General features: G+C 42.5%; 1 long non-coding RNA gene across 1 annotated transcript; it reads right to left on the bottom strand.

Moving 5' to 3' along the window:
• Positions 1-280: 280 nt before the first annotated feature.
• Positions 281-6,913, bottom strand: Gm51577. Its single transcript, XR_003947560.1, has 2 exons — positions 6,180-6,913; positions 281-878 (listed from the first exon to the last, which is right to left on the bottom strand). It is a non-coding gene; the product is annotated as a predicted gene, 51577 (long non-coding RNA).
• Between the last annotated feature and the right edge of the window lie 16,217 nt (positions 6,914-23,130).

Here is a 23,130-nt window from a genome sequence, read left to right as displayed (position 1 = left end):
CAGACACAGGAAGAATTTGAGAGTTGTACATTAAAGAGCTTATATAGCTTCACATGGAATCTTACAGAAGCTTCTAATGGGGGCTTAAAGAACAAGACTAGGAATTGAAGGCAGAGGCAAGTGGATTTCTGAGTTTGAGGCCAGCCTGGTCTACAAAGTGAGTTCCAGGACAGCTAGGGCTACACAGAGAAACCCTGTCTCGAAAAACAAAAAACAAAACAAAACAAAACAAAACAAAACAAAACAAAAAGACTAGGATGGAAAAAATCGCCATATAAAGTGATTTATTATAAGTTTATTTATAAACAAATATTTATTTTAAATACAGCAACATAGAATATATCTAAATTTTTGCATATGATCATGAAAGATAAAACTTAAGCATCCTGAAATGCTAGCAGAAGTCTCTAGCCACTAAAGCTTTCAGATGGCTGCTGGGTTACTTGTAACTGTGCTCAGTAGGCTTTGGGAACAGTGTCAAAAAGCAGAGGGAAACTTAGAATACAGCAAAAACATTTAGAAAATTCACAGCCTATCCAGAAAAAGGAACAAGCAAACAGATGCAGAGAGAAGTGAGTCTTTTCAGCAACTGTTTGTGGAAGAGATTATGCCAGAGAAAGAAAGCCATGTCCTGAACATGAGAAAAATGGCAATGAAAGATGCCCAGAGGTCACCTCCGGAATGTGTAAGGCACCCTCATCCATACCAGACAGTGTTTCAGGGGCGGTCCTGCATGCTGTCCATGGGCTTCCTGCCTGAGTCCACTGGGATTCTGCTCCTTCTTGTCCAGCAAGGCACTCCAAGGCTGCTCCAGGGTGGCCAGTGTTACTGCTCCAAAGGGCGTTATTCGTAAGTTTTGGCATCTGTGCATGCTGATTCTGCAGACAACAACATGCAAGAGTTACAGGGTCATAGTGGTTAACACTGAGATTTCAAAAGAGAGCCTCCTGGGCCTGGAAGAAGTCTGCTTCAGGGGCAGAGTGGCTCTTCACAGGGATGCCAACTGAAGCCACTGTAGTGTCAGGGTTACTTGTGAGTGTCTAGGAAGGTAGAGCCACCAGCTGTAAATAATGTCAGTCTGGGACATTCGCACTGTGAAGCCATCAGTGTTCTAGGGAGAAGGCTGCCACATAAACACAGTCAGCAGTTATGGTGTGGGTCTTCCTGAGGCCGACAGGACACTCTTCCCGTGGTCTGCACCATCAGACTCTGGAGGGGAGCATCGTGCATTTTGGATTTATACTAATTACTGTTCTCACTTTTGAAACAGGAGTGCTTGTCCTACCTTTTGAATTATAGAGCCAAAATAAATAAATAAATAAATTTTAAAAAGAAGAAAAGAAAAAAAAAAAGAAAACAATAGAAAAGACAAAAGTCTCATTCCATATCCTAAAAATCACCACTATGTAGCCCAGATTGGCCTCAAATTCACAGCAATCCACTTGCCTCAACTTCCCAAGTGCTGGAATTACCACATGAGACACATATCCTGCTTCAAATTTTGTTTTTGTTTTTATAATCTCACAGGCCAAAGGAGTTTGTCTTGAGTTCCAAATGAGACTTTGGCTCCAAATGTTGAATCTTCATTCAGCTAAGGATTTGGGGATGGGATTGAATGTCTCTTATATGTGACTTGGAGATGGACATTGGGCTAGTGAAAGGTGCTTTGAAAATGGGTGATGCTGGTCTTAGAATAGACTGGCATGTTGAGCCCTGGAAAGTTCCTGGAAGAGCAAGTTGTTCTACAAAGACTAGCCTAACAACAGGCCCTCACTCTCACACCTTCTGCCTTCTATGGAGAACTTGCCATTCATTCAAACCTACTATTTAGTCTGTCTTTTTACTGGTAGGGATTTGTTTTCATTTTTTTTTTCTTTTTCTAATCATTCTTTGAGTGGGCATGTCATGTTTCAGTCCTTTTATTCCTCTAATAAGATATTTTATTTTAGAAATGACACAGGATTTTAGTTTAGTTTAGTTTTTTAATTCTGATATCACTAAATGTGCTTCCTGTTTTATCAGGCTTTGTTGTTGTTGTTGTTGCTGCTGCTGCTGCTGCTGCTGCTGTGTTACTGTTGCCTACACATTTGATCGTGCCATCTACAAACAAAGATAAATGTACTTCTTCCTGTTTACTATAGAGCCAGTATTTTTCTTATCTTATCGCTATGGCTAGTTTTTCTAGCACTGTGTTGAACAGAAATAGTGAGAGTGGATGTTTTTGCCTTGTACTGAGAGCCAAATTTGTCCAGATTCTCTGCTTTAGTGACAATATTAGCTGTGGACTCTACATACAGCTTGTGTTCTGGCAAGGGGAGTTCCTCCTATACTTAACTTTCGTTTAGAGATCTTTTGTCTTGAGTGATGGTGCATTTTGTCATGTTCTACCTGCACCCACTGAGACGAGCATTCATTGTGCTAAGGTATTATGTTTATGGATTTGTAAATGTTGAACCATCCTAATACTCTAATACCCAGTCCCAGCTAGCCATGGCTTATGATACTTTTAATGTGTATCTGGGTTCCAGTTTCAGTATTTTCTTGATTTCTGTATGTGTATTCACTAGTGATACTGACCATTGGTTTTCTTGTCGTGTCACATCCTGATTTGTTTCTGGTTTATTTATTGTTTATAGTTGATGGTTAACAGGGAAATCTCTTTCGTCATGCTGACCTCTATCTCCCCCCTCCCCCCGAAACAAATACACAGAACTCAGTCATCGAGAGCTTGGAGTGACTCAACCAGAGCATCGTTTCCCAGGCTTCTCTCATCATCTTCATTTTTTTCTTTTTTCTTTTTCCTTTTTTTTTATTTAGATTTTTTGAGACAGGGTTTTTCTGTGTAGTCCTGGCTGTCCTCGAACTCACTCTGTAGACCAGGCTGGCCTCAAACTCAGAAATCTGTCTGCCTCTGCCTCCCAAGTGCTGGGATTAAAGGTGTGTGCCACCATTGCCCAGCTTAATTTTTTTTCCTATTGTGTCCTTGACAAACATTTCCCCTAAAGCCACCTCCACCTGTGAACATTTAGAACACATACATTTTGCACTTCTCTTTGTGCAGATTGGTCTGTTAGAAGAGCACACATCATCACTCTTGCTGACATTTTTCATTTTACTACCTTAAAACCTGTTACTGCCTGAGATGGTATTACTCTCATGAATGTATGGTCCTCTACTGTCCCTATTCTCAGATGCTATGGTTACACATGGGGTGAGCAGCAAGGAAGCCTGCAGTTGCATTTATGTAACCACTGTGTGACTTTCAAAGACAGTTACAGACCATCAACTAGAAATTAACAATATGCTTAGACGTTGTGTTAAATCTGCTTAGCAGAACAAACAAAAACCCAAAAAACACTGTAATTGATTTCCAAGCTTCTTGTTTGACTAAATGAAGACAGAAGTGAATGTCATCCCCATGTGAGTAAGAAGGCTGAGTGAGGTAAGTGCCACTTGACTCTTAGATGTGAGATAGTAGCTTACATTTTAAGACTGGAGGTGCTGGCTATGTGTACCAGACCCAGCTTCTGTTTTGTCTCTGTCCCTCTTCCCAGTTCTGTACTTCCAGCCTCACCCAGTAGCCTTGCTGATTGGCCAGAATGTTCTAGAGATGGCTCGTGCCTCTGCTGTCATTATGTGACCATTGACAAGAGAGACCACCGCACCTGTGCTCTGCGTGGATGAGACCAAAAGGCAGCTGTAAATGCAGCAGGTGTGTGTGAGAACTGGGTAGCATGGGCCAGATGTGTGTTGAAGGATCAACAGGTAGGGCAGGGAAGGAAACAGCTAGGCATTGCTCGCTTCCTCTGCCCAATAATGGATGGAACTAACTTCAGATGCTCCTGAAAGCAGTGATTTTATATTCTCATGAGACGTCCTTCAAGCCCAAGCAAACAGCTTATTTGATTACAGAGTACCCAACTTGCTTTTTGCACATACTTCTGGTTCTTATTTCCCAGGGATTATCCAGTCACTTAGCATCAAAGTAATAACACTTATGTTTTTGTCTTACACATTTTTTTCTTGGACAAAGTCTTCAGGGAATTCGTTGGCCCATTTCTGTAGGAATAGAAATTACTTTGATATTCATTCACTAAAAGAATTTCATTTCTAGGTTTCTCACTTCCAAAATGCTATCTGTTGCAGAAGTACTTTTTTAAAAGTTAAACTCAAATAATGAACTTATTAAAAAATAGTGTTTGTGATAAGGTATTAAATCTTATTTTTTCTTGCAAGGGAAGTTCTTTGCCTTTTTACACAAAATGAAAAAGGATTTAATGCCAACACAGCTGCATCTCCAAACAGTGTTCTTTCAGCGGCTTCTTTGAACACTGCAGAGGAAGCACCATATTGGATGACAGCCAAGACAAACAAGATTCCACCAGATCAGTCATAGATTCAACTAAAACACTTTTTTCTATTTGTGGTGTGTGTGTGTGTGTGTGTGTGTGTGTGTGTGCACGTGCGCATGCGCACACTTCAATGCATGCTCTCTCTTGTGCACACACATTTAGCATATGTTTGAGGGCAATGTATGCACATGTGCATGCATTTATGTGAGCCTTAGTTGCTCTCCCACTTTATTCACTGAAGCAAGGTCTTGTGGTCGGTCAGAGCAGAGCTCATCACTACAGCTAGCCTTGCTACCAGCTTGCTCTGAGGCTCTCCTGTATGTTCTGGGGCTGGATTTGCAGATGGGATTTCATTGCCTACCAAAAATTTGTGTGGATTCTGGGGGTCTGAGCTCCAGTTCTCATGCCTGCACTTTGGCAGATCCCCATGAGCTGATGTTTAACCAGCCTGGACCAAGTGGTGAGCTTCAGGTCAAGGAAGAGTATTAAAAAATATACAAACAAACAAGGTGGTGTGTATGTGAGAGAGAGAGGGTTGGGGAGGTTAGCACTAGAACATAATATGGACAAATTCCCAGGACTGAATTCAAGGCAAGATCTTTATAGATAAACTTAATACTATGAGGCTCATTGTGAAGTACAGATTACAAGATATCAAGGAAACCTTTTCTTTGTGTCAGTGAAGTACACTGAGATAAGTGAGATCTGCTCATTAGTTCAGGTCTGAGAGGCCCCCGCCTTTGAGAATAGTGAATTAGATCTATGTCTTCCTGAACATACTATACTAAATTATTATTGTTATTTTCTTTCTTTTTAACTGGCAAATCCTTACAACTTTCTTTACCTACTTAATTTATTATTATAAAATTTTTATTAATTTTGTTATTTTTACATCTATTTTATTATAGTAATTCTGGTAGAAACATCTCCCTTTTTAGACTGTAGAATTGGCATTCACTTCTGGATTGAGGGACAGACAGTGGATGAATATTTAGGCAATTAGTGTATTCCTCTCTTGGTCAGGGTATCCTCAGAGGTAGATGCACGACCTGGGCAAAGCCAATGCCTATTGAATGTGCATGGTTGAGGAGCAAAAGCTCAACCAAAGCAAACCCAGAAAAGAAGAAAGTCAGATTAACAGGTGGTTAGAGCTGAAGTCCTGCATCCCTGGATCTGGCTGTTAATTTACCAACTTTGTAATGCAATACACTGCAGTTTGTTCTATTGTTAGAAATGATGGAGCTAGGCTCTCTATCTTGCATTCCAGAGTCTTGAGGATTCCTGGAAGTGAGGCATTCAGAAAACAAAATTCTAACTGCAGGCTATGGTAAGACGATGTGATATGAACAGGTCATTTTTATAGTGACCTGTTATGGTGGTCACTGTTCCATTTCTGTGACAAGACACCTGATAAAGCCAAATAAGGGAAGAAGATGACTTGACTGTGGATCCAGAGATCTCAGTCCATAGTCATTTGGCTCTAATGTTTCTGGAGCAGTGTTGATACACACAATCATGGTCTGTGTTCGTATGTCTATGTGTGTTTGTGCATGTTGTGTGCCTTTATGCATTATATTTATGTTCCTATTGTGTATGTCAGTGTTTGTGTCTTTGCATGTACTTGTGTGAGTTTGTGTGTATGGTTGCATATGTGTTTGTCTGAGTATCTTTGTGTTTATGTTCCTGTATGTATTATGTGTACACATTTGTGCAACTTTAATTTTTTCAAAGCCTACTTTTAATGATGATTCCTAAACACTTTAACCTCTCTTCTAGCTCACCACCCACCAGAGATAGTGGAAAAGAAAGGGTACTGGGGAAGTGGACCTGTTTAGGAATGGTTCTTTGGAGCAAATTCCATTTGTATTGTCAGGAAACCAGCAGGTCAGTAGCAGCAGCTCACTTCACTCGCAAACACTTCACAGATATATCAGCAGTCCAGTTCAGTAGTGTCAGGATCGCAGCAGTGGTGGCATGAGCTAGCAGGAACAGCCAGGCCTCAGCTGAATTAGCAGGAGGAATTTGGATTACCAGAAGTTCTTGCCTGTGCCTCTCTCATTGAATTGAAGATCAGCGAAGATTTGAGATCAACAAGCATTGCAGAGCTACATCTATAAGTAAGCCTAGCCCCTCCTCCTTCACTGTCTGTTGAGTCCTATTTATACTCCCTCCAAACATCACGTGCTCTCCATGGGTCTTGTCTCACCGTGTGTCTTGCCTCACCACATGAGTCTGTCTTAGTTGACATCATTTTGCCAATCACCCAAGTCCACAGAAGCAGCAAGAAGCCACAGAATACCACCAGAAGTTTTTTGATGCATTTCTGTCTATGGAGTCTGAACAAAATGAGCTCAACTACACAATGTAAGGCGAACAAATACATGCATGTCATTAGTGATGAATCCTTTATCACGTGTCCTTTCATGTGCTTGCTGCTTTAGCAGAACATCCTTTTACCAGTGTCTGCTTCACTGAAATATTCTTTCATATGTCTGCCCCAGCAAAACATCATCCCTTAAGTTTCCACTTCACATTAGTATTATCTATCTTTGTATATATTTGTATGTTTGTATGTACATGTTTGTTTGTGAGTGTTTGTGTGCATGTATATATGTGTGTGTTTGCAATTGTGTGTGTATGTTGCTAAGTAGGCAGGATATGTGCAGATGACTCCTTATATACTTCATTCACAGGTTGTAAGGCCATGAGCTCCCATCCTGACATGGCAGAGAGGAGCATCTGCCATTTGGAGCAGCCTGGCATCTGCAGGAGAGCACTGGCATCTGGATGCTCTTGTGTCACTTTTTTAAAAGCCTGCTGATGGATAAACCCGTGTACTGGCTGGTTTTGTGTGTCAATTTGACACAAGCTAGAGTCATTACAGAGAAAGGAGTCTCAGTGGAGAAAATGCCTCCATGAGATCCAGCTTTAAGGCATTTTCTCAATGAGTGATCAGTGGAGGAGGATCCAGACCATTGTGGGTGGTGCCATCTCTGGGATGGTGGTCATGGGTTCTATAAAAAGGCAGGGTGAGCATGCCATGGGAAGCAGGTCAGTAAGCAGCCTGGCCTCTGCATCAGCTCCTGCCTCCAGCTTCCAGCTCTGCTTGAGTGCCTGTCCTAACTTCCCCCAATGATGAATTGTGATCTGCAAGGGTTTCCTCCCCTATTTGCTTTTTGGTCATGGTGTTTTGTCACAGCAATAAAACCCCAACTAAGACAACCTCTTATGTATCTCATCCTCTTTAGTAACCAGGGAACTGAGCAGTACCCAGGGAAGACTTGGTCTGCACTTTGCACATTTTCAAATACTTGATAGTATTATCTTTTTTAAAATGCACTGCTGTATGCACCCCCTAGTGCTTTCTGTCATATAAGTCCTTTGGTAAAAGAGTTGAGGGATGGTGAGCCCAGGGTGCTTCTCTTCTTCAACCTCTCTATGGAAGCTGTCAAAATATCTGAATGAAAGGTGAAAGAAAATGTAGTCACTGATTCAGTTTACCTTTATATGTTGAAACATAGATACACACGTGTTCTATGCGATTTCTGGGTTACTGTTCCTGTCACTGGCCAGATTAAAAGCCTGTTAATACATCTAGGACAGGGAGATCCGGGAGGGGAAGCAGGCAGAAGGAACTGAGACTAAGTATGTTGAAAACACTATATGGAAGCTTGTTACTTCAAAAAAATTAAATAAAAGGGAGCAAGCCATCAATTGCTGATATTTGCTCTAAACAACATTTGGATGAAAAAGAAAAAGTCATAGTTTGCCCTTATAGATTTGGTCTGAAATTGGCTGTAGTTCATGAGCCCTGAAAGGCACAGTGAATACTGTAAAGGAATCGGAGACAGTGATGGTCCCTAGTGCTGCTGAGGAGGGAGGTGACCTTGTGGCCCTGGAACCTACAATTTGTCTAAGCAGTCTGAACCCCTAAGTTTCTTCCTCTGTAAATATAAGACAGTGATATCTCCCTTCCTACATCACAGGGTATTCTGAAATCAAACAGAGTCAGCGTGTGTGTGTGTGTGTGTGTGTGTGTGTGTGTGTGTGTGTGTGTGTGTAACACACATGTGTGCAGGTAGGTACACAGACATATGGACATGTTTGTGGGCGTGAGAAAAGGATGTCAGGTGCCACTCATTGCCTTATTGCCTTGAGATAGGGTCTCTCACTGAACCTGGAGCTAGACTGGCAGCCAAAAAACTTGATAGATCCTCCTGTTTCTGCCCTCTAGAGGTCTAGAGTTACAGGTGGTTGGTTGGCCACCTTGCAATGTTTTATATGGTTGCTCAGATATACTCAGTCCCAAGCTTGCACAAGCTTCTTATCTACTAAGCCATCTCCCTAGCCTTTGGCATCAATTTGGAAAGGAATTGGTGATCTGGGTGTGCTATATAAATGCTGGAGTTATGGATTGTTTGTCCCTTCTTAATGGTGTTGCTTCCAACCCAGACACAATAGTGTTTTGAAATGCACTTTTTCTCCCCACCTCAGTCAGTCTTAGAGGCTAATGATTTAAAAGATGGAGAAATCGGTACCCAAATAGATTACACTTCTGAAACTCTGCTGACGTCTGAATTGAAAGCATGTTTCACGCAAGAGCCTTGGCTTCATTTCTACTATGACAACACGTGAGATCTTTTCCTAATGCTCAGAATTTCACCCCTGGAAACTTAGTGTCCTGAGAAGTGCAGCAGGAAATGGCTATGGTGTCCAGAGCCAGAAGGTCCTTTCCCTGTGTGGAGATGACAAACAGGAGACACAATGTGTCCTGTGTGTTCAGTGCCAACAACCCCAGGGAGCTGGCCCTTAAATGGAGCCACTTCTGTGCTGGTGGCTTTCTTGGAGCCTGGCTTTTGCAGGAGAGCTCTGGTGTCCTGCTGTTCGTGCCACTTTCAAAAGTCCATTGAATGATAAGGCAGGTTGGTACTTCATCCTCTTCAAAGGTTAGTAATATTTTCTTTCAAGGCTCCTGCTATGTAGCTCAGGCTAGCCTAGAACACAAGATCTTTTTGCCTTAGTGTCCCTTCCTAAGTGCCAGGATCACAGGCATATACACCCTGCAATTATCATCCTATTTACATCTTAATTGAGATGCTCTAAAGATTTCCATTTAGCTGGAACTGAAAATACAAAACTTCAGAAGAATTGACAACCAGTTGGTGGCCACTAGCCTTTGTCCCTCCTCCTCCTCCTTCCTTCCCTCCTCCTCCTTCTTCTTCTTCTTCTTCTTCTTCTTCTTCTTCTTCTTCTTCTTCTTCTTCTTCTTCTTCTTCTTCTTCTTCTTCTTCTTCTTCTTCTTCTCTTTCTTTCTTTTTCTTTCTTTCTTTCTTTCTTTCTTTCTTTCTTTCTTTCTTTCTTTCTTTCTTTCTTTCTTTCTTTCTTTCTTTCTTTCTTTCTTTCTCCTCCTCCTCCTCCTCCTCCTCCTCCTCCTCCTCCTCCTCCTCCTCCTCCTCCTCCTCCTCCTCCTCCTCCTCCTTCTTCTCCTTTTTTTTCCCCCCAGCTTGATGTCTAATGCCCAGTGGTGTGGATAATGGTGAGACATGGTGCCACCTGAGCAGATTGTTAGACCAGGGTTCACCAGAGCCATCATATCTGTGCTCAAAGAAGTCTCACCACTGCTTCCACCCTCATTGATTTTTCTTATAAACTAGCTAGTGAATATAAATGATCCAGGCTCAACTTTCTGAAATGGAGTCAACCAGGAGAACAGAGCTGGTTATCCAGAGATTAGAATTCTACAAGGGGCATTCATATTTTGTAGGTTGATTTTTTCTGTGGCTATGAAATCTTTGTATGACTTGAAAAAAGTATTTTACTATAAGAATACTTGCCTATGAATATTTAGTTGAGAAGGGGCTACAGAGCATCAGTTCTGTGGGTCATGATCCATTTTGTAGGTTACATATCAGCTACTCTTAATATCATATATTTACATTATAATTCAGAACAATAGCAAAATTACAGTCATGAAGTTGCAGTGAAATAATTTGTGGTTGGGTGTCAGTACAACATGAGGAACTGTATTAAAGGGTCATAGAAATAGGAAGGTTGAGAACTGCTGCTTTGGAGAGATGGAAATATTAGTTCTCTTATACAATATGTTTCACTGTTTACGTGTTAAGAGGTGGTGAGTAACTATCTGCATTATACCAAATACAGAGATATGTGAAAACTTTCCAGTAGCTTTGAGTTGTAATCAGTTTTAAATCTAGACATGAAAAGCTATAGTGAGTCCAATATTGGAACCCTCCTGTACAATGAAAATTTCTTAAATAATAGAGATGTTTTTGTGTATAGATACACGTGGGGGTGCATGTACACATGTGTGGATACCTGAGGACAAGAGCAAGGGTTGCTTGTAGTCTTAGATTTTTCAAAACCTACTTTTAATAAGGGTATATAAATGCTTTGACTTCTCTCCTAGCCCACCACCCACCAGAGATAGTAGAAGGAAAGGTTAATAGGGCAAAGGAGAATGTGGACCTGTTAGAAATAGTTCTTTGGAATAAATTCAATCTGCATTGTTAAGATATCAGCAGTTCAGTTCGCAGGAACGAGCAGTGACAGCTCTATCCACTTACAAACACCATTCACAAATCAGCAATGGCAGTTTGATCCAGAAGAAACCTCGAGGCTCTGCCAATCAGCCCAAGTCCATAGAAGCAGCAAGAAGCCTCTAGAACACCATCAGAATTTCTTTGGTGGCATTTCTCTCTATGAAGTCAAGACAAACTATAACCAGCAAAGAGTGGCAAGGTGAATCAATACCAGACAGAGGGAACCAAGCTGCCAGGCTCCTTTTAGGCTGCTTTCCTAGTAACTAGCTCAGTTTGAAGAGACCTCACCCACTCTTGGAGATTTATCCAGTTTCTCAAGAGGTAGAAATCCATTTATGAGATTAAATGCATTTTATTTTTATAAGTGGCACCAATTTTACTATTTTATATTTTAAATGATTTTCATCAATTCTAAGATTATATCATTTTCCCTCCCTTCGCCACTATCCCTCCTCAAAGGTGGTTAGTTATTCTACTGTTGCCTCTGGTCTAGCTGCTCTTCTACTGGCTCAGAGTTGTGGCTAATACTACTTATCTTTCCTCCAACACTTCTGATTTTTTTTTCTTTGCCTTAGGTGTTTCTATATCTAGGTAGATATAGAAAGCCCTGATTGAGGGGCTCCTTAGAATTTGACACTTAAGGGTTAAACACAGTATGGTTGTTGCTTCAGCAAGTCATGTTTCTGGGGAGCATTTCAATTTCTTGCATTTTTACTTCATCGAAACCTTGATTTATGGGTGGAGAGTAGCTAAGCTTGCTCCATTCCCCAGGCCAGAGAAGGCATGGCTCCATGTGACCGAATGCAAAAATACCAAGGCTACACTTTATATAACAACCTCTTTGCACAACAGCTCACTATCATAAATCAAATGCTCAGACACTGTAAGGCCCAAGGCCAAGTTAAGGGCTACTGCAAGCAGGAAGGTGGGTGAGAGCCCCTGACAGGAGTTTTTGGAAACTCACTTTCTTTTCCCTCCTTTTGCCATTTGAACCAAGTTTACCTTCCCCATCTTCAGTTAGTGATGTGAAGGGATTTTTCTATTCTCTATTCTCACTGACAAAGTCCTAGAGAAAGAGTCTCAGCCCTCTACTATCTTCAGATCTATGGTGCCTGGGTTGGCCCTACATACAGAAGGGCATCAAAACCTTGAATAACTGTGGTACATATATTATTGTTATTAAGAATATATTATATAAGAGCTCTTGCTTAGAAGTGCAGCCCTTTGATAATAAAGGTCTTGTTTGACCTCTGACTTCCAGACACTTATAACTGGCATCCACTTGGATTTGGGAGTGTGTGAGTTGATTCTTTCTGGGACTGGAAAGTAGGAAGGTGGCTGTCAGCTGGCTTCACGATACACACAGTCATGTGAACTGTAGGGGGTTTTGTGTTAACTTTTGTAAATTATGACCATTGGTTTCGGTGGGGTGTTGAGACTGGTGCCTTACCACATAAGACTCTCCTATCTACCTCCACGTTTGCTGAGTCTCAAGACAATGTATGAACATGCTTTTTCAATTATAGAACACTATAGGGAAAGAGTTATTGCTAATAATGATTAATAACAGCATATTGCGAACCTGGTCTGCCCTTGGTCTCCTGTGCTATCCCTGCTCACAGTTCTATAGCCACATGTGCTATATACTCACCAAAGGAATTCTCCATTTCCTTAGTTCACATTGTAGATTTACTTTTTCGTGGCACCAAGCTCCAGCAAACAGTAGCTTTTTGTTTCAGGATTTCTGGGTTCAGATAACCGCTGTATGTGACTGCCACTTGGAGTTTTGGAGATGAATAGTCTTAGGCAATTTGTCCCTTTTATTTAACCTTTTCTACGACTATTGGGAAACTATAAGAAATGGTTCTTCACTGTTTCTCAGTCTTCACAGTGACACAAGTTCTATGGGGCAAGATTGTTCTATTTTAAAAGTCCTTATCTTACTCAATTCACATGTGTTGCTGTTTGCCTTATTGGCTAAGCACTGCTAGGCTGGGGACTACATTTTCACAATGGCTTGACATTTCAAACTCCATGCAAGTGTTGAAAACAAAGAAATTTCCATACAGCCCGAATGTTAGAACAAAATTTAGTGTAAAATTCTAACTTACTAACTCCAGAGCTGTTACTAGGTTCAACCCCAAATCTGTGTGTGTGTGTGTGTCCTGCTGCAGGTAAGAAGGAAGGGAGAGACTCAGAGTTTGTTTAAGATCATGCCCTCAGCTGCGAGGTGAACTCTGGAGCCTTGCCTGCAGACTTTCTTTAAGCAATGCTATCTGCCCTGCAGTAACCTGGGAACCTTTAGCAGCTCCCAATCATGAATCTAGTAGGTCTCTATCCCTAAGCACAGACCTAATTGTATTCTCCCTTTCTGCATCTGACTTCTTGGCCATTTCTGGACTCCTGTTTGGTTAGACGCTGAAACACTTTTCAGAGATTCATCTGGTATCTCCGTGCCTGACCAGGACATCTGAAATATACAAATAAGGCAGGAGTTATACTTTTTGCCTTTTGTATTCTTTTACAATTTAGTTGGATTTCACAGTGTAGGACCGGAAGGGCAGGTGCTCCCTCACAGTTCACAGTGTAGGACCGGAAGGGCAGGTGCTCCCTCGAGGTTCACAGTGTAGGACCGGAAGGGCAGGTGCTCCCTCACAGTTCACAGTGTAGGACCGGAAGAGCAGATGCTCCCTCACAGTTAACAGTGAAGGACCGGAAGGACAGGTGCTTCCTCGAGGTTCACAGTGGAGGACCGGAAGGGCAGGTGCTCCCTCACTGTTCACACTGGAGGACCGGAAGGGCAGGTGCTTCCTCGAGGTTCACAGTGTAGGACCGGAAGGGCAGGTGCTCCCTCACAGTTCACAGTGTAGGACCGGAAGGGCAGGTGCTACCTCACTGTTCACAGTGTAGGACCGGAAGGGCAGGTGCTTCCTCGAGGTTCACAGTGGAGGACCGGAAGGGCAGGTGCTCCCTCGCGGTTCAGTATTTGTAAACATCTTGCCAGTCTTTCCACATCTTCCAGCAAACCCTCAAGTGTGTCTTCTTTAGGATCTTCATAAATGCCATTAAAGGTGATTTGGAATGACGCTGCTGACTGTGTAAGCCACCTTCTCTTCATGGGGCACCTGGTCCACCAATGAGTGACAATGATTATGACACATTTCCTGATGCTAAATTCTGAATCTGTTTTCCTAGTGTTATTTAATAGGAAAAGAATCACTATCCCTGGATTAGATACTGTGGAAGCTTCTAGATGTAAAGAGAGCATCTAATTACAGAGAGCTAATTATAGGGGGCACTGAAATGCTAGAAATGATGAAAATGCTAGAAATGATGAAAACGTTTCAAATTCATCAGAGGATAGCAGGTCTGGGATGGCCCGAGTTTCTAAGAAGAACCTTGGTGCATGCCTTTAATCCCAGCACTCAGGAGGCAAAACCAGGCAGATCTCTGTGAGTTCAAGGCCAGCCTGGTCTCATTCAGAGTTTCAGGCTTGCCAGGGCTACATGATAAGACCCTGTCTCAAAAACAAAATACACACACACACACACACACACACACACACACACACACACACACACACACACACACAGAGCACTTGGCCCTGAGACGGTCTGTATCTGTCATTTGATGCCATGTTTCCTCTCACTCAATTCTTGCATCTGGCAATTCTAGATTTTCAAACGATTTTGTTATTACTGTGGGACCCTAAGAGATTTCTGAGACTGAGTCCTATGTTCTGGCCATAAAATCAGGGTAATAAAGTCTCTCAGGCATCCTGTAAGGAATAGGTGAGGTAAGTGTGTAGTCCTGCTGTACTAGAGGGCAAAAGCAAGAATATAAAACATGAAATAGCTATATCATTTGTTCACTTTGGAGAGGTCACATTTGGAGCATGACTTAGCACTACTGTGAAGTATATTAACTGGGCTACTGAATTATAATACACTCATGATCTCAGGGGCAAGAAAGAAAGTATGGGTGTGAATGTTTTTACATATACAGAGTAATTCCAAGTTTCTGCTGCTGGAGTGTGTGTGTGTGTGTGTGTGTGTGTGTGTGTGTGTGTGTTTGAGGGGCTAGGGGTATAGATGTGGGTAGGTTTTCTGCTATTTAACTGCATCCTCCATTGTAAATAGCAGTTATGGTATACTTACATATAACAAGTTGCTTTTCTTTCCTAATTCATTATGGCTTTGAAATCTGACATGAAAGCTTATTTATAAATAGAGTGTCAAGCAAGAATATATACAGTCTGAGGGACTAAGGTACACATCCCATCACATCTTATGCATGATACTCGCATAAAGTGGATTCTTTTTCCATGTCAAAATTAAAACATCTACTCTTTTACACTGTGAGGATCCGGTTGAGGCTAAGAGCTACCTGGGAGAATATGAACTTTGGGATTTACTCTCTGTTACTAACTATATTCAACCTGTTACCTTTAGACTCAGGGATTGCACTGCCAAATGCATCTATAAGGTAAAAAGCCCTCTGAGTGGGAGACCACAAGTAGGTAGAAGAAAGGGTTTGCTGGTATCAAGTAAACAGCTGGCACTTAGGATGGTTCTTTTGCCAGATGCCTTGGCAACCGTTACTAGTCTCTGATAACCATCTCATTTAGTCAATATTATTGCAGGAAAAACCAGAAGGCCAAGTGAAAAAAAAAGTCAGAGATAAACAGAGGAAAATGTCAACTCAATGTTTGGGGACAGTAGAGCAATATCAGGAGAGAGAGAGAGGGAGAGAGAGAGAGAGAGAGAGAGAGAGAGAGAGAGAGAGAGAGAGAGAGAGAGAGAGTGAGGGAGAGAGAGAGGGATGTTTGTCATAGAATAACATCTCCAAGAGCTGGGAAGGACAAGGCTCATTTTTCCTTGCTCTCCCTTTCACTGGATTTTCCTTTATCCCAGGAATGTATGCGGCTCCTAGTTTTAGGTAAAGAAGCATTCTTGGATCTTCACAGTGGCACTGTTCCACGCATAGCATCCAAAGAATGTTCTGGGCTCACCAGTGTCAATGACAAAATTATAACATGGAGTTTTGTCTTCCTTGATTCTACTGGACACATTCTAGCCTGTTTCAGGGAGGACTAATCTCCATGGACAACCAGGAACTATGTCCCCATGCTCTGAATTCGGTGCCAAGTCAGGTGGGTGCTTCTAAACCTTCAGTCCATAAAAATCCCTTGGGGACTTGAACAGAGCACAGATTCTGACTCAGCAGGTCTAGAGTGGTCTGAGTTTCTAAGATGATTTTTGGTGCATGCCTTTAATCCCAGCACTCTGGAAGTAGAAACAGGCAGATCTCTGTGAGTTCAAGGCCAGCCTGGTCTACATGGAAAGTTCCAGGCCAGTCAGGGCTATATGATGAGACCCTGCCTCAACACAAAACACATACACACTCATACACACACACACACACACACACACACACACACAACCAAACCAAAATAAAAGAATACAGAGCCACATCCCACCTCTGTGCACTGGTCTAGCCTGGGTATAGTGAATCTGGAGGAATGAAGGCTCTTGGCCCCGAGACTGGGTCTGTGATCTGTCATTTGATGTCATGTTTTCTCTCACTCAACCCCCTTCTCGTATCTGACAGCTCTGAATCTTCAAACAGTTTATTATCACTGTGGGACCATAAGAAATTGCTGAAACTAAGTCCTATTTTCTGGCCATAAAATCAGGGCAATAAAGTCTCTCAGGCATCATGTAAGGAATAAATGAGGTAAGTGTGGTGTGGTAATCCTGCTGTATTAAAGGAGAAAAGCAAGAATATAAAACACAAAGGGGTGAACTGTAAAAATCAGATCAATAGGCAAAGAGCTGCCAGCCTGTAGGTTCATGTAGCTCAGATGTTCTTTTTTTTTTTTTTTTTTAAGCTCAGATGTTCTTAAGGAAGCTTAAGAAATTGTTGTCTTTTAAACCGTATTTCTCGTGTAAGTTTCAAGCCTGAAAATAGTAAGTGAGGATATTCCTCTAAAACCTCTGATTGTGTTAGAAATCTCAACTAGATTATTAAAATATATTCATTTTATTATATGTGTATATCTATGTATAGGTAAGTGCACATGGGTGCCAGTGTTTATAGAGAAAGCTAGAGGCATACGTTCCCCCTGGAGCTGGAACTACAAGCAATTGTGAGTTGCCTAACAGAGATTCTGGAAACTGAGCTCAGGTTCTCTGCAAGTGTAGTTGGTGCTCTTAAATACCCTGTTCCCTCTCTAGCCCTTCAACCGAATCTTTTAAAGCAGCCATGAGTTATATGTATGAGACATCTCATTTTGAGTTATGTTGCTAGCAGAGACAGGAGGCAAGGATTTGGGTTCAAGTAAGAAAACTGAGAGACATATTAAACTAGATATTGAAGATAAGACCCCAAGATTCCCCACCCTGACTTGTGGGACTGAATGAACATGACAAAGTTGCATGATTGAGGTTATATGACAATAACACTGTAAAAGGGGCAGGGAAAGTCAGTTGGGTAAAATCCAAAGGGCAGGATTACTCAAATCAGTTCAATCTAATTACACAAGTCCTTTAATAGTAGAAAGTTTTCTCTAGCTCTTGGCAGAAGGAGATGCTACACAAACACAAGTGTTGAGAGACTTCCACACAGGCTTTGAAAACAGGTAGTCAGGTAGGAAAGAACTGTATTAGTGGGCAGGAATGATTTAGTGGAATGAGTGTTACCTGAAGACAAAAGGCAGGAGGAACTATTTGACAGAAGACAGGGGACCAGAAAAGGTGCTAGTGGTGGGGTGGGGTATAAGGAAGAGATGGCAGTTGGGAAAGAGGATGAATAATTACAGAGTACACTGTTTTATACACATATCAGGAAACACACACACACACACACACACACACACACACACATGCACGCACACACACACAGAGATACACACACAGCATATGTCACAAGAGGCTCATTAACTTATATAAGTTTAAAATTGATAAACACGAAATAAAAGAACAAACAAAAAACCCTGGACATGGCTTCCAAACGCTGTGTCAAGTGCAGCTGACAGTTTAGTTGCCAGAATTTGCCTATCCAAGTTTCCAGCTATTCCAGGGGATAACTTTTCTTACAGGTAATAAAGGTCTGGTGACGAGGTGTATTTGTTATTCAGCAGTAAAATCTAATGTAGGAAGGGGCCTCAGGAGGTAGGAGGGAGGGAGTGGAAAGGGCTAGGGAAATGGGAAAGCAAGTGTAGGAGTGACCCACGTGAGTGTGATTGGACTAGAGCAGGCTCAGGGTGGTGACTTCCTGGGTTTATGTGACAAGAGCCAGAGTCATCCCCCACAGTGCCACAGTATCCACCTACTTATTCTCTCCGGCTGGCTCTGCCTCCAAATGCCTGTTGTGGCAGGTGAATAATGCTACTCACTACCTGCCCCAATGTTCCGAGTTCCTGAATGAAAGACACACACACACACACACACACACACACACACACACACACACACACACACACACACACACACACCTCAGTCTTACATATAATATGCCTTAATCAGCTCAATGGCTGAGCCACTCCCAAACATCCACATGGTTAACGCCTCCCCTCCAGTATTCCTGAGTTATTACTTACTAAAATCTATATTTCATCTTTGCTACCTTAGACCCGGGGGGGGGGGCGGCTGGGGTTGCTCTTCCTGGCTCCTACATGATTGGCATGCCCTCTCTTCTACAGCTCTCAAACCTGGACCTTATTCCTTTCTGGCAGTGATTCTAAATCCTCCTTCCTCTCCCAGTCCCCTTGCCCATGAATTCTAAAGTCTCACCTCTGTCTCTCTGCCAGCTATTGGTCGCCGGCGAGTTTATTTACCAATCAAAGCCACGTGGGGGCAGGGACCCTCAGTGTCTTACACGCAGAATCTCTCAATTTGGGGGACTCAATTAACATAATACAAGCGTTAAACCAAATCCACCACAAATACCCTTCACTGGGGGCTCTAAATTACCTGCATTTCAAGGCAATATTGTCAGCTTGGCAGGCTCTAGAATCACCCATGAGGCAAACCTCTGGAGATGCCTCAGTGGGTTTTCTAGATCACTGGTTCTTAACCTTCCTAATGCTGCCACCCTTTGATACAGTTCCTTATGTGTGGTGACCCCCAATCGTAGTATTATTTTGTTGCTACTTCATAACTATAATTTGCTACTGTTATAGATCATAAGGTAAATAGCAAATATGCAGGAGATCTGATATGCAACTCCTGTGAAAGGGTCCTTCAACCCCCAAAGGGGGGTCACAGCCCACAGTTTGAGAATCATTGATTTATCTTAATCTCTGGCATGTCTGTGAGGGATTTTCCTCATGACGTTAGTTGAAGTGGGAAGACCCATCTTGTATGTGAGTGGCTCCTCTGCGAGCAAGTGTCAGGGGATGGTTATGAAGGTCAATGAAGGCCAAAGAACAGCTTTTCCTTTTCAACCGCTGGTGGTTTTCACATCTCACTGAGAAGTTGTTCTGCCCCATTCCTGGGTTTTATCTACCCTGTTGCTGTCATTGTCATCCTACAATGACATCAGAACCCACCTTCTTCAGCCTCCCAATGTGGTAAAGGAACCTTCCAGCCCTTTGATGGCAAATAGGACTGCTCAGGCATGCAGCACCATGGACTGAGCACCTACCATACTCTGGCCGTATTGTATGAGCTAATCTAATATATTCTCTTTTAATATACATTCTTCCCGGGGGTTCCATCCCCTAGAGAACCTTGAGAAATACCAAGACTGTTCTTGAACCTTCGTCTGAGAGTATCCAAAGTGGGATAGAGTAGGCTCTGTGGCAGAGGGCAGAAAGATATAATAAGCCCTCTGATGTGAAAGGCAAGTGCTACAAAATGAATCTGAGTTTACACAGGGAATTCTAGAAAGCTGTGAAAGCAAAAGAAAGTCAAGGTAGCATGAATGAGTATTTGCGATAAAGGGTAGTGATTGCAAATAAACAGCAATCTGCGAGTGTCAGACATGAGGCTTCGGGAGGAAACAGTGTCTCCGTGGGCCTGGTACTGCCCAGCAGAGTGGGAGTAACAGCTGAAATCTCACAGCTCCCTGCAGCCTCTTTCTGGCCCTCCCAGCGCTGCTGCCCTGCAGGCAGAACAGTGTTAAATCTCAGCAGATTTCTGAATTCTACCCACAGCTTGAGCCTACATCCCAAACAAACCCACAAAGGCCACTTGGAGCCTCTCAGTTCATTCTAACCCCCTGAGCAGGAGGCGCTTAGACCAAGCCAGTAGTGTCAGTGCTGCCATCCATCGGCAAAACAAAAGCACCCATAGCTCAGTGCTGGTAGGGAATCCGCTACGAAGTTATCTGGAAAAGGCTAAGACAACCTGACGTTTTCATGCTTGGGATTTCTCAGGTTGGTTTTAGAAGTATTCTTACTTTTCCTGGCTTGGGTATATATGTACGCATATCCTCTCTGTGTTGAATAAGCAATTTAGAAAGAGCCTAAATTCACAACAAGGAAAAATAAGAATGGGACAGACACAAAAGATGGAAGAGAGGAGAACTGATCCCTGATCCCAGTCTACATTTACCTTAGCATCTAAGCAGGGCAACTTCTTAAGTCAAACCCTACCATAGCTTTTTACGTTTTAACATCTCTGAACTTGAATGCTTCTTACATTGCTGGGGAACATTTGTGACATATTCAGTTTTGCCTAGACATGTAACTCGTTTCAAAGCTACCAGCATCAGTGTAACGCACACAGGCTCCTGGAATAAGCCTCACTTCTGCCTGCCCCCTGCCGTTTTCTCCTGCATCTTGTCATCTTTCTCAAGGCTCAGAGGTCTTGTCAGAAGCTGTAGGTTTCGCTGGGCATGAGAGCATTTGTACCACTAAGTCAGTTTGCCCGGACTGTACTTTCCTCCAACTTAAGTAAGGTTATCATTCTCTTCCTACTAAAATCTCAGCTGCTGTATGTTCTTTTTTTATTTTATTTATTTTTTTATTTTTGTTTTTTCGAGACAGGGTTTCTCTGTATAGCCCTGGCTGTCCTGGAGCTCACTTTGTAGACCAGGCTGGCCTCAAACTCAGAAATCTGCCTGCCTCTGCCTCCTGAATGTTGGGATTAAAGGCGTGCGCCACCATGCCTGGCTCTGAATTATGTTCTTAAATACGTACATAAATAAAATAGCTTCCATTCCTTAGGAATCTGAATTTACTCACAGTATCTGTGTTTTCCTCATTGGTTTGCTTATTGATTAATCAACTGATCAATTGATTTATCTCCCCTCCCCAGATTATAAGGTTCTGTCTGACTCCAGACACACTCATAGTAGATGCTTAGTGAGTGTGTTGAAAGAATGATTATACGACAACTGAACTTTAATCCTGTAATACACAACATTGGTATTACCAAGTCAAGTTTTACCCAAAATATTTCATTTTGTTGAGTGAAAAACAAGAAAGAGTAAGCACTTGCTGGATGGGCCTGCCTGGCATAGGGTGCCATGCTAGATCTCAGTGCTGGACCCTATCCCCAGTTCCAGTTCCAGTTTTTAAGACTCTATATCGGTTTGTAAGCCCCTCCCTGCTTCATGAATCAAGAATAGAAATGAGCAAAGTGTGTGTGTGTGTGTGTGTGTGTGTATGTGTGTGTGTGTGTGTGTGTGAGAGAGAGAGAGAGAGAGAGAGAGAACGAGAACACCTATGTACAATAGTACATGTCTTAAAGTCAGCACAACCAGCAGGAGTTGTTTCTGTCCTTTCACCATGGGTTCCAGGGATCAGAATCAAGCTATCAGGCATGTGCAGAAAGCACTTTTAGCTTCTGAGCCCCCACACCAGTCCACCACATATTTTGTTTTGTTTCTTAGCATGAATAAATACATCTTTGCCGAGGGAATGACTTAATCATCCCACCAAGCACAACAGGAGAAAGGGTGTAATTCCAAACGATCGATCGTATGGACGAATCCCCTTGGGATGCAGATTCCAGTCAATGGCAGGGTAAAGGTTTAAGAAGCTATTAATCTCTCATGTTATGGATCCCTCGGATGTTCTGCCATTGGTACAAACAATGCCCTTAAATTTACCTATCGTAACCTGTCAATCACTGAGAAGTGGCTTATCAGTGCCCCTTTCTTTCCTGGCACTCTTCATTGAGAGCCTGCTTAGCAGAACTATAAGAGCAGTTACCTGACAGACAGCCAAGGAAGCCCATTTAGCCCTGGAGCGCCCAATATGGCTACTATGGTATCTCTTTTACAGATAAAAACTGAGCTTGAAGTGAAGTTTTCTGGAGCTATGTGAACAGCAGGTGATCCTTGTCTTACAAGTCTCTACTCTTTCATATTCAAATCCCAGATGGTACCTTTCAGCAGGGCCTCATTATTTACACATCTTACTTAAAATGAGAACAAGACAGACTTCTGTCACCAAGTAATGCCAAATTGCTTAAAATCAGAAAATAGAAGATCAGCTTCAGTTTCTTTTGCTTTCTCTACTCATCAAGTGACTGGTGTGCACACTGTCTTGACGTTCGCTCATCTAGCTCTTTGCTCTTTTCAGTATTCTGCTGTATATTCTCTCTGTGGGAGGTGAAATGTTGCCACTAAGTCCCCAGAAAGTGCCAAATGATGATAAAGAGAGTGAGTGCATACTCTAGTTTCGAGGGTTCATCAACAGAAAGGCATACAGGAATCATCACCCAGTTCCTCATCCATAGAACACAACTAAGACACAGCTCACATAGAGAAAGAAATGCACTGTAGAAAAAGTCAGCAGAGGAGTTCCAGCAGAGATAGACCATATGGAGAAAAGAGTTTGCTAATTGGAGTCAGGAGTAGGTGAGAGAAAGACAGTGACATGAGTTGGTGCATGGGAGGTAATGGGAAGTTGTCAGGGGTAGGTGGGAAGATATGTTGGTGGGCTACTGAAACACAGAGATGCTAAGGCTGGAAGAGTACTTGAGGGTGGCAGGGAAAGAGAGAGAGAGAGAGAGAGAGAGAGAGAGAGAGAGAGAGAGAGAGAGAGAGAGAGAGAGAACACCACTGTGGGTGAATAGCTTTTAGGATGTGCACAAACGCATCCCTTGCATTGCTGCAAGATCCATACTCAAAGAAAGAAAGGGCTGAGGAGATGGTTCAGTTGATACCTGAGGTTGATCCCCAGTGCCCACCAAAAAAACCAGGTGTGCCTGCGACCCCAGTGCACAAAAGACAGAGACAAGGCGATCCCCAGGGCGTGCGGTCCA

Source organism: Mus musculus, chromosome 8 (assembly GCF_000001635.26).
Source record: "Mus musculus strain C57BL/6J chromosome 8, GRCm38.p6 C57BL/6J".
Classification (NCBI taxonomy): domain Eukaryota; kingdom Metazoa; phylum Chordata; class Mammalia; order Rodentia; family Muridae; genus Mus; species Mus musculus.
This window is presented reverse-complemented; position numbering and strand designations above follow the sequence as displayed.